Genomic DNA, 14,433 nt, shown 5'->3' on the forward strand with positions numbered 1-14,433 from the left:
TTATTCTGTTACCCTTTTTGAACTGACGGTTTCAGTCGGTTGTACTGATGATTTTCGAGCGGTTGAACTGATGCTTTCAGTTCTGTTTAACAAATCGTCTTCTTTACTTCAAAATTTTTTGGCAATTTTTTTGTCAGAACGGAGTGTGTAATATATCGTTGGAAAGCTCTTAACAACTAGATTTCAAGTATATTGAACGTTTTTATAAAATCATTATGGTTTAAGAGCAGTTTTGAAAAAACCGTTTTTTTCAAAACCGAAAACGTGAATCGTATTTTGGACTCAATTTTCAAACGGTTTGTCGGAATTGAGCAAACAAGATAGCGTTGGAAAGCTTGTGAAAATCCGCATCTTCCATATATATATATTATTTTTTCTAATTCTATACTATTTAAAATTAATTTGGAAAACGGTAAAATTCTGGGCGAAACGTATTTTCACAATTTTTTGCAAACGGTTTTTCGGATTGATGCAAATGATGAGGCATTGGAAAGCTATGGAAAATGCGCAACTTTTTTGTATTGAAATGTTTTTCTAATTCCTTACGGTTTAAAAATGAATTTGAATACAGTCAAATTTGATTTCGAACGTGATTTTTTTAAAAGTTTGTCAAAATGGGGCCAATAATATATGGTTGGAAAGATATCAAAAATACGAAACTTAGTCATGTTGAACATTTTCTTAAATTCGCAACCGTTGAAGAGTAATTTGGATTACGGTGAAACCCATCGTGCTGTTTTTTCCGTCAGAAAAAGCAGAGTACTTGTACTGATTTTTTGTGTGTGTTTGTACGGATGTATTATTTCACAGAGTAATTTTGAAAGGTTCAAAAAAAGTACTTAAACTGATATTGCACGGGTTGGTACTAAGTGTGGTTTGCACTAACTAGACTTTGCTCTGTTTTGGATAATATTTTTGCTCGTAAGTTTCCACCGGTATATTTGTACTGATCTAGGTTTGCATGGGACAGTAACAGAAAAAACAGAGTAGTCGTACTGATCTAGGTATGTGTTTGTACTGAGGTATTTTTCAGAGTAATTTTGAATGGTTCCAAGAAAAGAGTACTTGAAATGATGTCTGTATGGGTTTGTACTGAGCGTGTTTTGACATACTAGACTTCACTATATTTTCTGGGTATCATAGTCCCCGAACTTGCATGGTTTATATCATTGAACTGGATGATATTTTTTTGAAAGGAAATTTTTCGTGTGTTTATTTTTTTAACTCAATTTTTTTGCAATAATGTTTTTGGACTTCTCTTGTTTTGCAACTTAGAACTTTTACCATTTGAATTTCCATGGGGTTTCATTTTGTTTTAGCTTTTCTTCAAACTTATCTGGGATGTCGTGTTGAACTTACAACTTTTTTAATTGTAAACTTGTTGTGTTTTTACAATGTCAATATGCAGGAGAGCAGGGCAAGGGCAACGATAGAAAGATGTTGCGTGTGGCGATTGTGGGAGCACTCGAGGCTGAGCAACAACAGTGACTGATGGCGAGCCGGCACGACACGACCGGCGGCATGGGGACGGGTGGGCGGCACACGACGTGTCATTTCAGATGCGCCTATTGGACTAATCTCCATGTCCCATCTGGACGTATCAGTTGCAGAACTTGGACGTTTTCTTGAACGTCACAGGATACCAAAAGCTAACCATCTTCTATTTTTCGAACTGATCATTGTTTTTAATTCGTACTGATCAAGGTTTTTGATTCAAACCATTTTTTTCAATCTTGCACGCACATCCAGCTGTCATGTATACCTTCTTTGAAAAAAGTAGCAATCATCTCATCATATACAATTTTTTTACATATAATATATGTACATGAATAACATATACACCACACCGACTGCACATTTTTCATACATGAATGACATATACAACACACTGACTGTACATTTTCTTGCTATTAGAAGCCTCTTCAGATTTAACGGTTTGTACTGGGCATAACAAATTAACCAAAAACCGAATTACGAAGGTCAAAGTTCTTGAATTACAAACCAAAAAACAAGCAGGCTAAATAGAGAATTGCTAGTGTCTAAGACAGATCAATTGCAATACACTTTCACTCCATTTTTCACTCAGTAATAGCATGACTGAATAAGAAGTTCAAAACTGGAGCAGTTTTTCCTTTCAGTATCGTTGGACACGAGCTCCTTGAGGAAGCTTGCATGGTCAGTAGCACGTTAGTCCTACAATTGTGTCGACGTGGAGAAGGAGCCTCGAGGTCAGCCCACGATAGGGTAACTTCTCTGCACTACAAGAAGTCAAAAGCAGTAACTGTGCACATTTTTGGACATACAAGCATAATAGAAATTTGCATAGCTAACATGGTGTATCCTGATACAAAATACTGATGCTTTGGGAATTTTCGAACAGAGAAAAGAAGTGCAGGCAGCTCAAGCATCAAGTGCAGAAGATCATGGGCTCACCGGGGAAGGAGGTAGACAGACGACAGCGGTTGGCCTGTATTAAGCAGAGGAGAACATGAAAATAGAAATCACCGACCTGATCGAGCATTGAAAACTTTCTGTCTCTATTCAGTATAAGAAATTAGAAAGTTTGAACTCATAAAACTGCTAAGCTCAAACTCTGATGCGCATCCCCAAATCGTCTCATACTATAGGAAGAACATGAAAAAACAGATGTAATTGGATTTACGACCGGCAAGTAGATGAACTGACAGAATACAAATACCATGTTGTGCTATACCAAGAACTTGGAAACACAAATGAAATCGAATTTATGATCGGCAAGTAGATGAACTAAAACAAAATACAAAGATAAATGAAAACATGAATGAGGAAGGCAAGACCTCATCGCTACGTCATTGAACGGCCTCGTCTATCAGCAATGAACGGACTGTGGCACCAGCGGTGAACGGCCTGGGCGCTGCGGTGGCGCGAGGGTGGCCAGGGGCATTTGCATTAGGAAACTCATGAAATAAGCTTACCATCATGTGGCGTTAGGCAACAAACATTCGTAGTCTTTGAACTGAAACTAAATCAAGAAATTGAACTGAGTGTGTGACGAGATAGTTAATGTGAAATTGAACTGAGTGTTTCACATCACTCTACAACACACCAATGCGCACGCACGGCCAGTTCTGAGAATCACCATTGTGCAACAACAAGCTCAGGGGGCTCAAATCTCCATGGCATGGGAGCAAATCGCCAGCAATATTTTATTAATTCAGCCCTTGTTGTCAGATGGATCTTCACTTGTGTAATTACCTGCACAAGGATCAGCACACCAACATTTGAGCACACACTGAAACACTTTGATCCTACATCTCAGATCGAACCATGTAGGACATGAGTATAATACAGCTACCATATTAACATTTTAGAAAACAGGATGGGATCGAACTTGAAGAGGAAGACTAGCTGAACTGAGAAAGTAAACTGATTTGTCACATTATGTTAAAAAATAATGCAAACATTTCATTTTTTACAGCAGGCCTTTTGGCATTTTCAACTGTAGTTCAATGAAAATATTACCAAACACAAACTTTTCCAATCATAGAACTGCAGAAATATAGGAAAGTTGAACTATTGTATTTCTGTGGTGCGCACATAATTAATAATTTAAAAAATGCTTATCTTATCTCACTAAACTGGTTACACCTTCACTGGAGTTTGCTTGGAGGTGCAGGAACTTGGACATGCACGGTTCTGCATGTTGAACTCCTAGCAATGTCACCCCTCTGTAAGCCATTGAGCAGCTGAGAGGAGGGAGCTGCTCCACCGGCCACTGTGTATTGTGACGCCGGGCTACCAGAGCTGTGCATGGATAGGCTCGACGGTGAGTGCACAGGGGCGGTGGAAGAACAGGTAAGGCCTCTGGCGTTGCCCAGAGCTGGCACGAGGCGCCTCGGCCTTCTTCGACCGATGCTCCGTTGGCTTATGCCAGAAGTAGAACTTACTGGCCTTCCAAACTCATACTGAAGACATGTACCAAAGAACAACATGCATCAGCTATACACTGTCGTGAGGTACCAAAAAACACAATAGTTTGTGCATTTTTGTAACACAATGACATTTTATGGAACTACTACTGTATTTAGATGCTCTCATATAGATTAACACAACATCTTGTTTGCTAGAAAGAACATAGGAACAGAAGTGGCTAAAATCAGATTTAGATAGCTGACTTATGAAATGCAATTTTTCTGTTTTACGAATAAGCACAAATACCTTCGGGGCACAAATGCCAGCCATCAACAGTAGATCAAAAGGGTATTTCTTCCTAAAAAGTTCTTCAATTCCTGAAACTAAAAGTGTATTTTCATGTAAACCTGTGCACAAAAAAGAAAAATGGCAGATACATCCAAATTCCTGCTTCTGAACTCCCTTTTTGTTTTTGCCACATTTTCATTTTGAACTTGCCGCGGTTTATTTTTTGAACTTGCGTGGCACTAATACAAGAACTTGCCCTATATAAGATATTTTGCCCATACTTGTTCATCAACCAAAACAGACAGTAGGGTGGAGAGAGCATTACCGGCAGTGAACAAAATTATTTTTTGTCTAATTTTTTATTTTTAGCTGAGGCAAACGAATCATACAAAATATTGATAGAAAATCATACTTTTTTCTCACGAAACCAAACTTCTAAACTTGCCTACAATAATTCTTTGAACTTGCACATGCAGATGGAGTGAACTTTTCAAAATTGGATCACCTAATGTCATAGCAGTCCCCACTTAGGAATTTGCACAAAAAACTAGCATGCAACAGAGAGAAGAATCAACTCCATTTTTCAATCAACTCATATTTGATCAGTACTAGTACTACTGAACAATAAGTATAGAACTGTAGCAGCGGTAAGGAATCATTACCATGAAGAGGGCGGTGAGGTTCACATTTATTTTGGCCCCCTTTCGTTGTTGAGATCGATGATGACGAGCAGTAGGTGGGGGAGGGCCGTCGTGATCTATTAGGTAGGAAGTAGATGGGGCCATGAGGGCACCTCAGATCGTTGAAGGGAGGCCACCATGAGGACAGCCGTGTTGGCCCACTAGCCGAGAAGGAGGAGCATCGGCGAATCTACACCATGTACACAAAACTATGAACTTCATGAAAAAGAAATTTGAATGTCAAAGAAGTTAGTGTGTGAATTGTTCTGATATAAAAAATGCAACATAAAAAACCCACTTCGGCTTCTCTGAATCAAAATTCTGGCATCATACCAACACAACCAAACTGTTTTTCTAACAAAACATTTAACTGCTTCACATGATATGTATCTCTCAAAAAAGGAAACTTGTTTTACTGCATTTTACCAAATACTCCTACAAAACAACATAAAAAGATTCAGTTTCTCATAGCATTTCAACAAGCACACATGGAGCATCCATTTTTTTTGCACAGAAACAACCTGAGATTGAATGGAGAACGATGTGGAGGAAGGAAAGGAGGCAACCTCCTAAGCTGTGGCGTCGAACTGCTTGTCGTATGCCCGTTAAACGACCCGGCTGGCGGCAGTGAACGGCTGGGGGGATGCAGCGACGGAGCCCCACCGACGGGAGGAGGTAGCGCTGCAGGGGCACCGGTGGTGAACGGCGCGACTGGATCCAGGCGAGATGGCGGCGCGACGGCGGGGGGCAGGTGAGATGGCCGCGCGGCTGCAGCGACCAGGGGAGATGGCGGCGCGACGACGGGGGACAGGGAAATGGCGGCGCGGCGACGGGGGACAGGGAGATGGCGGCGCGGTGGCGGCGGGGGAGGGGGGGCTGGCGGCGGCTCGCTGGAAGGGAGTCGGGCGGCGGCGCGCTGGGGAAGGAGCTGGGCGGAGGCGCGCAGTCGGGCGGCAGCGCGTTGGGGAAGGAGCTGGGCGAAGGCGCGCTGGAGGGAGTCGGGCAGCGGCGGGGAGGACCGGAACGATGGGGTCTCATGGGGCTCCAGCGCGGCTCCTTTTTGTCGTTTCGGGCCTGGGAAGATTCGGTGGGCTTTCGGTCTTGCGATCGCTTGTTCCTTATAGGGGGCGGGAGTAACAGAATATTATTCTATTACTGGTAACAAAATAGCCCTGTCCTATATATATATATATACATATATATATATATAATATATATATAACATGGAACAACAACTGTTAGCCCTGTGTGGCGCCCCCTCCACAGTTTACACCCCCGGTCATATCTTTGTAGTGCTTAGGCGAAGCCCTGCGCGGATTACTTCACCATCACCGTCACCATGCTGTCATGCTGATGGAACTCATCTACTTCCTCGACACCTTGCTAGATCAAGAGGGCAAGGGACGTCATCTGAAAGTATCGAGAAGAGGTGTCTAGAGGGGGGGGGGTGATTAGACCGCAACAAACAAAGTTGGCAGTTTTTAAGTTTTTCAAGTTGAGGTGGTAGATTAACACAATTTCAAGCATACACAATGCAATTCAAGCAAGCATGCAAAGAGTATATGAGCAGCGGAAAGTAAAGCATGCAACTTGCAAGAAAGTAAAGGGATGGGATTGGAGTGTGCAAATGCTATTGGAGACATGGAGATTTTTGGCGTGGTTCCGATAGGTGGTGCTATCGTACATCCACGTTGATGGAGACTTCAACCCACGGAGGGTAACGGTTGCGCGAGTTCACGGAGGGCTCCACCCATGAAGAGTCCACGAAGAAGCGACCTTGTCTATCCCATCATGGCCATCGCCCACGGAGGACTTGCCTCACTAGGGGAGATCTTCACGAAGTAGGCGATCTCCTTGCCACATGGTTCAACTCTACAGTCTTGACGGAGGCTCCCAAGTGACACCTAACCAATCTAGGAGACACCACTCTCCAAAAGGTAATAGATGGTGTGTTGTTGATGAACTCCTTGCTCTTGTGCTTCAAATGATAGTCTCCCCAACACTCAACTCTCTCTCATAGATTTGGCTATGGTGGAAAGATGATTTGAGTGGAAAGCAACTTGGGGAAGGCTAGAGATCAAGATTCATATGGTAGGATTGGAATATCTTGGTCTCAACACATGAGTAGGTGGTTCTCTCTCAAAAAATGAGTAGTGGAAGTGTAGGTATGTTCTAATGGCTCTCCTCACAAATGAAGAATGGGTGGAGGGGTATATATAGCCTCCACACAAAGTCTAGCAGTTACACAGATTCCCAAACTCGGTGGGACCGAATCAGCAAACTCAGTCAGACCGATTCAGGTAAAAATATGAATGTTAGAGTTTTTGGTGGGACCGATATAGTCATCTCGGTGGGACCGATGTGCAGGGGTTAGGGTAAAACCTCAACTCGGTTTGACCGATTACTCAAACTTAGTGAGACCAATTTTGGTAATAGGTAAACAGAGGATTGGTCAAGCAAAATCGGTGGGACCTACTGAACAAACTCGGTTAGACAAAAAATGTTGCAATAGATCACAGAGAGTTTGCACGCCCATCTCGGTGAGACCGGGATCCCATCGGTGAGACCGAAGTGCCTAGGGTTTGGCAGTGGCTAAATAGATGAAACTCGGTGGCGCGGGATATATCAAATCGGTGGGGCCGAGTTTGACATTTAGGTTTAGGACATATGTGGATGTGAGAAAGTGGCTGAGGGATTTGTAGCATATCACTAAGCACTTTGAGCAAGCAAGCCATTAAGCAACACCTCATCCCCTTTTAATAGTATTGGCTTTCCTATGGACTCAATGTGATCTTGGATCACTAAAATAGAAAATGTAGAGTCTTGAGCTTTTGCCAATATTTGTCCTTAGCATCTTGAAGGGGTTCCAAATCCTCTTGTCCATGTCCATGCCACTCCATTGTTGAACTTATCTAAAATGCACTAGGTAGAAGTATTAGTCCAACAAGAGATATGTTGTCATGAATTACCAAAATCACCAAGGGAGCACTTGCGCTTTCAGTCTCCCCCTTTTTGGTAATTGATGACAACATACATCAAAGCTTTAGATAAAGATATAAGGGAATAACAAGTAAAGCTTTCGAAGGACATGCAACATGCATTGGCTCCCCCTACATGTATGCAATCATGTGATGGTAGATCATAAGAGTATGAGAATGCAGCATGTGCAGAGCAAGCAATGAGTTACATGTGTCTTGGCTATATGCATCAGAGCAAATGATATAGATACTAGAATTATACCTTCATGTTCATGAGTCTCTCTTGCAAACAATATGTACCACAGCAAGAGATCACTACAAAAAAAGACACATCCTGACATTTTGGGCCGAACGAATTTTTTTCCTGTCATACTTATGACACTTCTATGACGATAATTGTGACAAAACCAGGTATCATCATAGATGTGGTGGGCTCCTACTTCTATGACAAAAAATCATGACAGAAATGGGCTTTTCATCCTGGGCGGGCCGGAGACGCAGCTGCATGACATTCTTTGGGCCATCCATGATTGAAAAACCATGGTAGAAGCAAGGGCGAGGAAAATATCGGGGTGTTCCCGGTTACGGTGGGTGGTCGGGGCCGAGCGATGCATGGAGGTTTGCGCGTTTCTCTCGTACATGCATGCGCGTGGGTGCAAGGCGTTGGGCTCTAACTGAACCTGAGCAACACGTTCGCCTACTGAACCCGAGCGATTGCACTATAGGCTACGCGTTACTGAACCCGAGCGACCGATCGATGGCTGTTAACTGAACCCGATCGAGCGATTCCTTCGCTACTGCTGCTAACTGAAGCCGATCGATGTTGCCTCTGGGTGAACAGTGAGCGTTGCTGGGGGGGGTTGGATGAACAGTTCCCGGTGGGGGTGGATGAACAGGACCCTGTGGTGTTGCCTCTGGATGAACATGACCCCGATCGATCGAGCCGGTTGGGGCTGGATGAACAGGACCCCGTGGAGGGGTGGATGAACAGGACGACCCCGTGGAGGGCTGGATGAACAGTAGACGGTGGAGGGGTGGATTAATAGTAGCCCGTGGAGGGGTGGTTGAACAGGAGCCCGTGGAGAGGGCTGGTTGAACAGTAGCCGGTGGAGTAGCACGCAGTAGAGGCTGGATGAACAGGAGCCCGTGGATGAACAGTCGCAGGTGGAGGCTGGAGGAGGTCGATGGTGGATGAACAGTAGCCCATGGACGCTGGAGGAGGTCGACGGTGGAGATGAACAGTATCCCGTGGAGTCCCGTTTTGTGGTACGCCACACTCCTCCCGATGAACAAGACCCCCATTTCGACCGTAGCGCTCCAACACAAGTCCGTTTCCTCCGTTTTGCAGTACGCCACACCCCTCCCGATCAACAGGACCTCGTTTCGACCGTAGGAGGTCCAACACAAGCCCGTTTCCTCCGTTTTGCGGTACGCCAGACCCCTCCCGATGAACAGGATCCCGTTTCGAACGTGATCGGTCGAACACAAGGCTGTTTCCTCAGTTCTGCGGTACAGCAGGCCTCGTTTCCATCGGTTGTTCTGTCCAAGCCGGTTGGCTCCCACGTGTTGCGTTGCCTCCCGATGAACACGACGCATGTCGTTGCCTCCCCATGAATACGACGACGACGCAGTTTCTCCGTTCTGACCCAACCATGTACACAAGCCCTGGCCGTACGTATGTGTAAGTAGGCGTTCGAGACCCCTCCCGTATGTACGTACATGGCCGTATTTACTTTCTTGCACCCTGGCCGTTGTACGTACGTGTATATGCTACGTGTGTGCCTCTACTGCGGCACGTGCGTGCCTCTACATCGACCACTATGAACGTACATGTTTGAGACCATAATGACAACGCTGCGTATGCTTCGACCAGGTGGGTCCCGGCTGTCAGGCACTTCCTTGCGTGCAAAGATGTAGCTGGTGGGTCCCAGCAGTCAGGGGGGCGAATCATTTTTTTGCCCGGACGCACTTCCTTGCATGCGAAGATGTAGCTGGTGGATCCCAGTAGTTAGGGGGCGAATCATTTTTTTTGCCCGTAATATGGACGCACGTCCTTGCGTGCGAAGATGTAGCTGGTAGGTCCCAGCAGTCAGGGGGAAACATTTTTTCACGAAAGTGGCCCGTCCGATGGGTCCCTGCTGTCAGGTGGAGGAATCATTATTTTCTGCGTAATAAGGAGGCACTTCCTTGCTGCGGCCGTGGACCCAGCTGTCAGCCTCTCCACATATAGTCCATGTTCGATGGAAGTCGTTCCTTGACCATGTTGACCACGCCGCGTCGAGAGCACCAGGGCGGTGGACGACGGTGAGGCCTAGGAAGGGGACAACACGGAGCCAGGGAAGACACGACAGTGGATGCCCCCGCGTAGAGGAGTATGAGGGTTCACTGGTTCGGTTGCGGTGTGAGGCTGCCGTTGCCGCAGAATAACAGGGGGTGTGGGTGAGTAGAGGGATGGCCTGGGCAGCTGTGGGAGTAGTAGGGGGCGGTGAGGCCTCCGCGGCATCACAGCCGGCCATGGGAGGCAGGAGCACGCGGCACGACCGGCGCTGGTTTGGGCGGCTGGAGCAAGAAGACAAGAGGTTGAAGAAGCACTACGGCCGTTGGATGGACATCGTATGATCACTGGAGCTAGAATCATTCATATTGACTAAGTTGACAAATCCCTCCGTCCCCGTCAACTTAGTAGGCCCACAACTCAGCCTCCCACTAAGGTGGGTCCCAGCTAGCAGGGGGACTATTCATATTTTTGTGCAAAATAAGGAGGCACTTCCAGTGGGTCTGAGCTGACAGCGGGGGAAATGTTTTTTTTGCGAAATACGGTGGCCCATTCGGTGGGTCCCAGCAGTCAGGGGGGAAACGTTTTTTTCGCGAAATTTGGTGGCCCGTCCGGTGGGTCCCTGCTATCAGGTGGAGGAATAATTATTTTGCGCGTAATAAGGAGACACTTCCTTGTGGCTGCCATGGACCCAGCTGACAGCCTCTCCACGTACAGTACTCTTCCGATGGAAGTTGATCGTTGACCACATTGACCCCGCCGCGCCGAGAGCACCAGGGCGGTGGACAACGGCGAGGCCTAGGAAGGGGACGGCACGGAGCCGGGGAAGATGCGGTAGTGGATGCCCACGCGGAGAGGAGTACGAGGGTTCACTGGTTTGGTTGTGGTGTGAGGTTGTCGTCGCCGCAGGGCCTGGCTAGCGGTGGGAGTAGTAGGGGGCGGTGAGGTCTCAACGGCAGCACGACCGGCCACTAGAGGCAGGAGCAGGCGGTCTCGTCGGTGCTGGTTTGGGCGGCTGGTGCAAGAAGAGCAGCGATTGAAGAAGCAGCAGGATCGTTCGATTCAAATCCAACGGTTACTACTGCTAGAATTGTTTGTTGACTAAGTTGACAAGCCCTACGTACGCGTTAACTTAGTAGGCCCAGATGTCAGCCTCCCAACTGGTGCGCCCCAGATGTCAGTGGGAGGAATCATTTTTTTCGCGTAATAAGGAGGCAGTTGATTGCGTGCGGCCAGGCCAGCGGAGGGAGTAGGGTGGGCCGAGGAAGCCTGCGCGGCATCATAGCGGGTTACAAGAGGAGGGAGTAGGGAGTCCCGATGGCGCTAGTTTAGGCGGCTGGAGCAGGAAGATCAGAGATTGAAGAACCACCTCGGCCGTTGGATGGACATCCAACAGTCACTGTGTCACGCCCAATATGCGATTCCTAGAAGGTCCCACCAAGGATAGAAGTTCATATTGGAGACGCTTTTGCGAGGTGGATATCATTACATCGTACCATTACATAATAGTTGGGGATACATACAAGAGGCATACAATTCCACACAAATACAACAACATCATACATAAGAGCATCATCCGACTACGGATGAAACACAAACATAAACTCCAACGACATCCACCCTGCTAGCCCAGGCTGCCGACCTGGAACCTATCCCCTGATCGAAGAAGAAGCAAAAGAAGAACTCCAAAACAAGTAAACATCACTCTCGCGTCATGATCATCGCATTACGTATACCTGCAACTGTTGTTGTAGTAATCTCTGAGCCACGAGGACTCAGCAATCCCATTACCATGGGTATCAAGACTAGCAAAGCTTAACTGGGTATGGAAAGGATAAGTGGTGAGGTTGTAGCAGCGTATAAGCATATATGGTGGCTAACATACGCAAATAAGAGCGAGAAGAAAAGCAATGCAACGGTCGAGAAGCTAGAAGTGATCAAGAAGTGATCCTAAAACTACTTACGTTCATACATAACCCAAACCGTGTTCACTTCCCGGACTCCGCCGAGAAGAGACCATCACGGCTACACACGCGGTTGATGCGCTTTAATTAAGTCAAGTGTCAAATTCTCTACAACCTGACATTATCAAATTCCCATCTGCCACATAACCGCGGGCATGGCTTTCAAATGTTTATACCCTGCAGGGGTGTCCCAACTTATCCCATTATAAGCTCTCACGACCAACGAAGGATATTCCTTCTTCCGGGAAGACCCGATCAGTCTCGAAATCCCGATTGCAAGACATTTCGACAATGGTAAAACAAGACCAGCTAGACCGCCCGAATGTGCCGACAAATCCTGATAGGAGCTGCACATATCTCGTTCTCAGGGTACACTGGATGAGTCAAGCTACGAGTAAAACCAACCCTCAAGTTTCCCCGAGGTGGCCCCGTAGGCTGCTCGGTTCAGACCAACACTTAGAGAAGCACTGGCCCGGGGGGGGGGTTAAAATAAAGATGACCCTCGGGTTTGCAACCCCAAGGGAAAGTTATAGGTTGTTAGGCAAATGTAAAACCAAAGTTGGGCCTTGCTGGAGGAGTTTTATTCAAAGTGAACTGTCAAGGAGTTCCCATACACCCGGTCGCGTAAGGAACGCAAAATCAAGGAACATAACACCGGTATGACGAAAACTAAGGCGGCAAGAGTGGAACAAAACAACAGGCATAAGGCCGAGCCTTCCACCCTTTACCAAGTATATAGATGCATCAATTAAATAAGAGATATTGTGATATGCCAACATAATCCTGTCCATCATGGAGCAATCTTCGACTTCACCTGCAACTAACAACACTATAAGAGGGGCTGAGAAAAGCGGCAAGATAGCCAAGCAACGGTTTGCTAGGAGGGGTGAAAAAGGTTAGAGGACGACATAGCAATTTTGGAGGCTTGATAAACAAGTGATAGGTAGCGCAGCATAGCGATAGAACGAAGCAACTAGCATAGCAATGATAGTAGTGAGATCCAGGGTAACGGTCATCTTGCCTGAAATCCCGCTAGGAAGAAAAACTATTCCATGAAGAAGACAAACGGGCTAAGACGAACCAAGCGTAGACGAACGAATCCTCATGATCGCAACGAAACAGGAACTATCGAGAAGAAGCACAACCAGAAAGAAGCAAACAACATGGTAAACACACAACACATAAACATGACATGATGCACATCCAAGCATGATGCATGACATGGCTATATGACGCTACTCATGGCAAGAGATGATGGAAACAAGAACAACACATCAAAGCAAGTTTAAATGAGGCCCGAAACAACATATAACAAATCCGGTAAGTCCTCATATGCAAATTTCGAAATTGGTCCAGATCTGAATAAACCTTATGTTCAAGTTGTTAAACAGCAAGTTAAAATGCACCAAGATGATCTACACAAAATTTTAGTCAAGTTACATGTAAAGTTCATTTAGTTCGGAGCTATGGCCTAGAAGATATGAGCAAACAAGTTAAACATGGCACTGATGGAAAATGCATTCAAACATCAAGCAAACACTCTCAAAACATTGATGCAACATTATAAGATGAAACTACATGCAATTCTAAGCAAGTTTCATATAGAGCATGCTCAAAACGGAGCAATGGTGCAACACATACACTCCAAACAAGTTAACAACAATCTGCCCAAAACAGCAAGTAGGCACTTTGCAAACATCAAAACAACATGCTACAGGAATCTTATAAGCACAAACTTGACATGCACTTCATATACAGATAACATACTTCAAATATCATTAAAGTGTCAGGTTCATAGGCATCAAGATTAAACCAATATGATCAATGCAAAATGCAACTTTATAACACACCAGCATATGCATGAGCAGAGTTAATATGATGGCAACTTGAGAGCAAGAACGAGACAAGCTAAAGCAAGTAAATATAGCAACCAAGGCCATGGCATCAAAGTAAACATAACAAAGAGCATATAACATCATGGCATCAAAACATATGGCTCATGGATTAGTGGGAACCAACAAGACAAGATTGAATGATGAAACAGTTTTAGCAAGTGTAAAACAACAACATTATGATACATGTTTGCAAGCATGGAACAGAGGCATATGACATCCAAAATTAGCAAACATGGCAGGTAAACAAAGTACTCATAGCATACTTCAAAACATGTAATTGGAGCATCTCCAGAAGATGCATGGATCACTCAATAACAAGCTCACAACAAGGCATCATGAAGTTAATAGGAATCTGGAACATTATATAAGCATGTTCATGGCAATAAAACATATGCTATAGCACATATATAGGGCATCAAGAGGCATGGCATGATAGAGAATATCATAGACAACAAAACATCT

The sequence above is a fragment of the Triticum dicoccoides genome, chromosome 6B, assembly GCF_002162155.2.
Source record: "Triticum dicoccoides isolate Atlit2015 ecotype Zavitan chromosome 6B, WEW_v2.0, whole genome shotgun sequence".
Lineage (NCBI taxonomy): Eukaryota > Viridiplantae > Streptophyta > Magnoliopsida > Poales > Poaceae > Triticum > Triticum dicoccoides.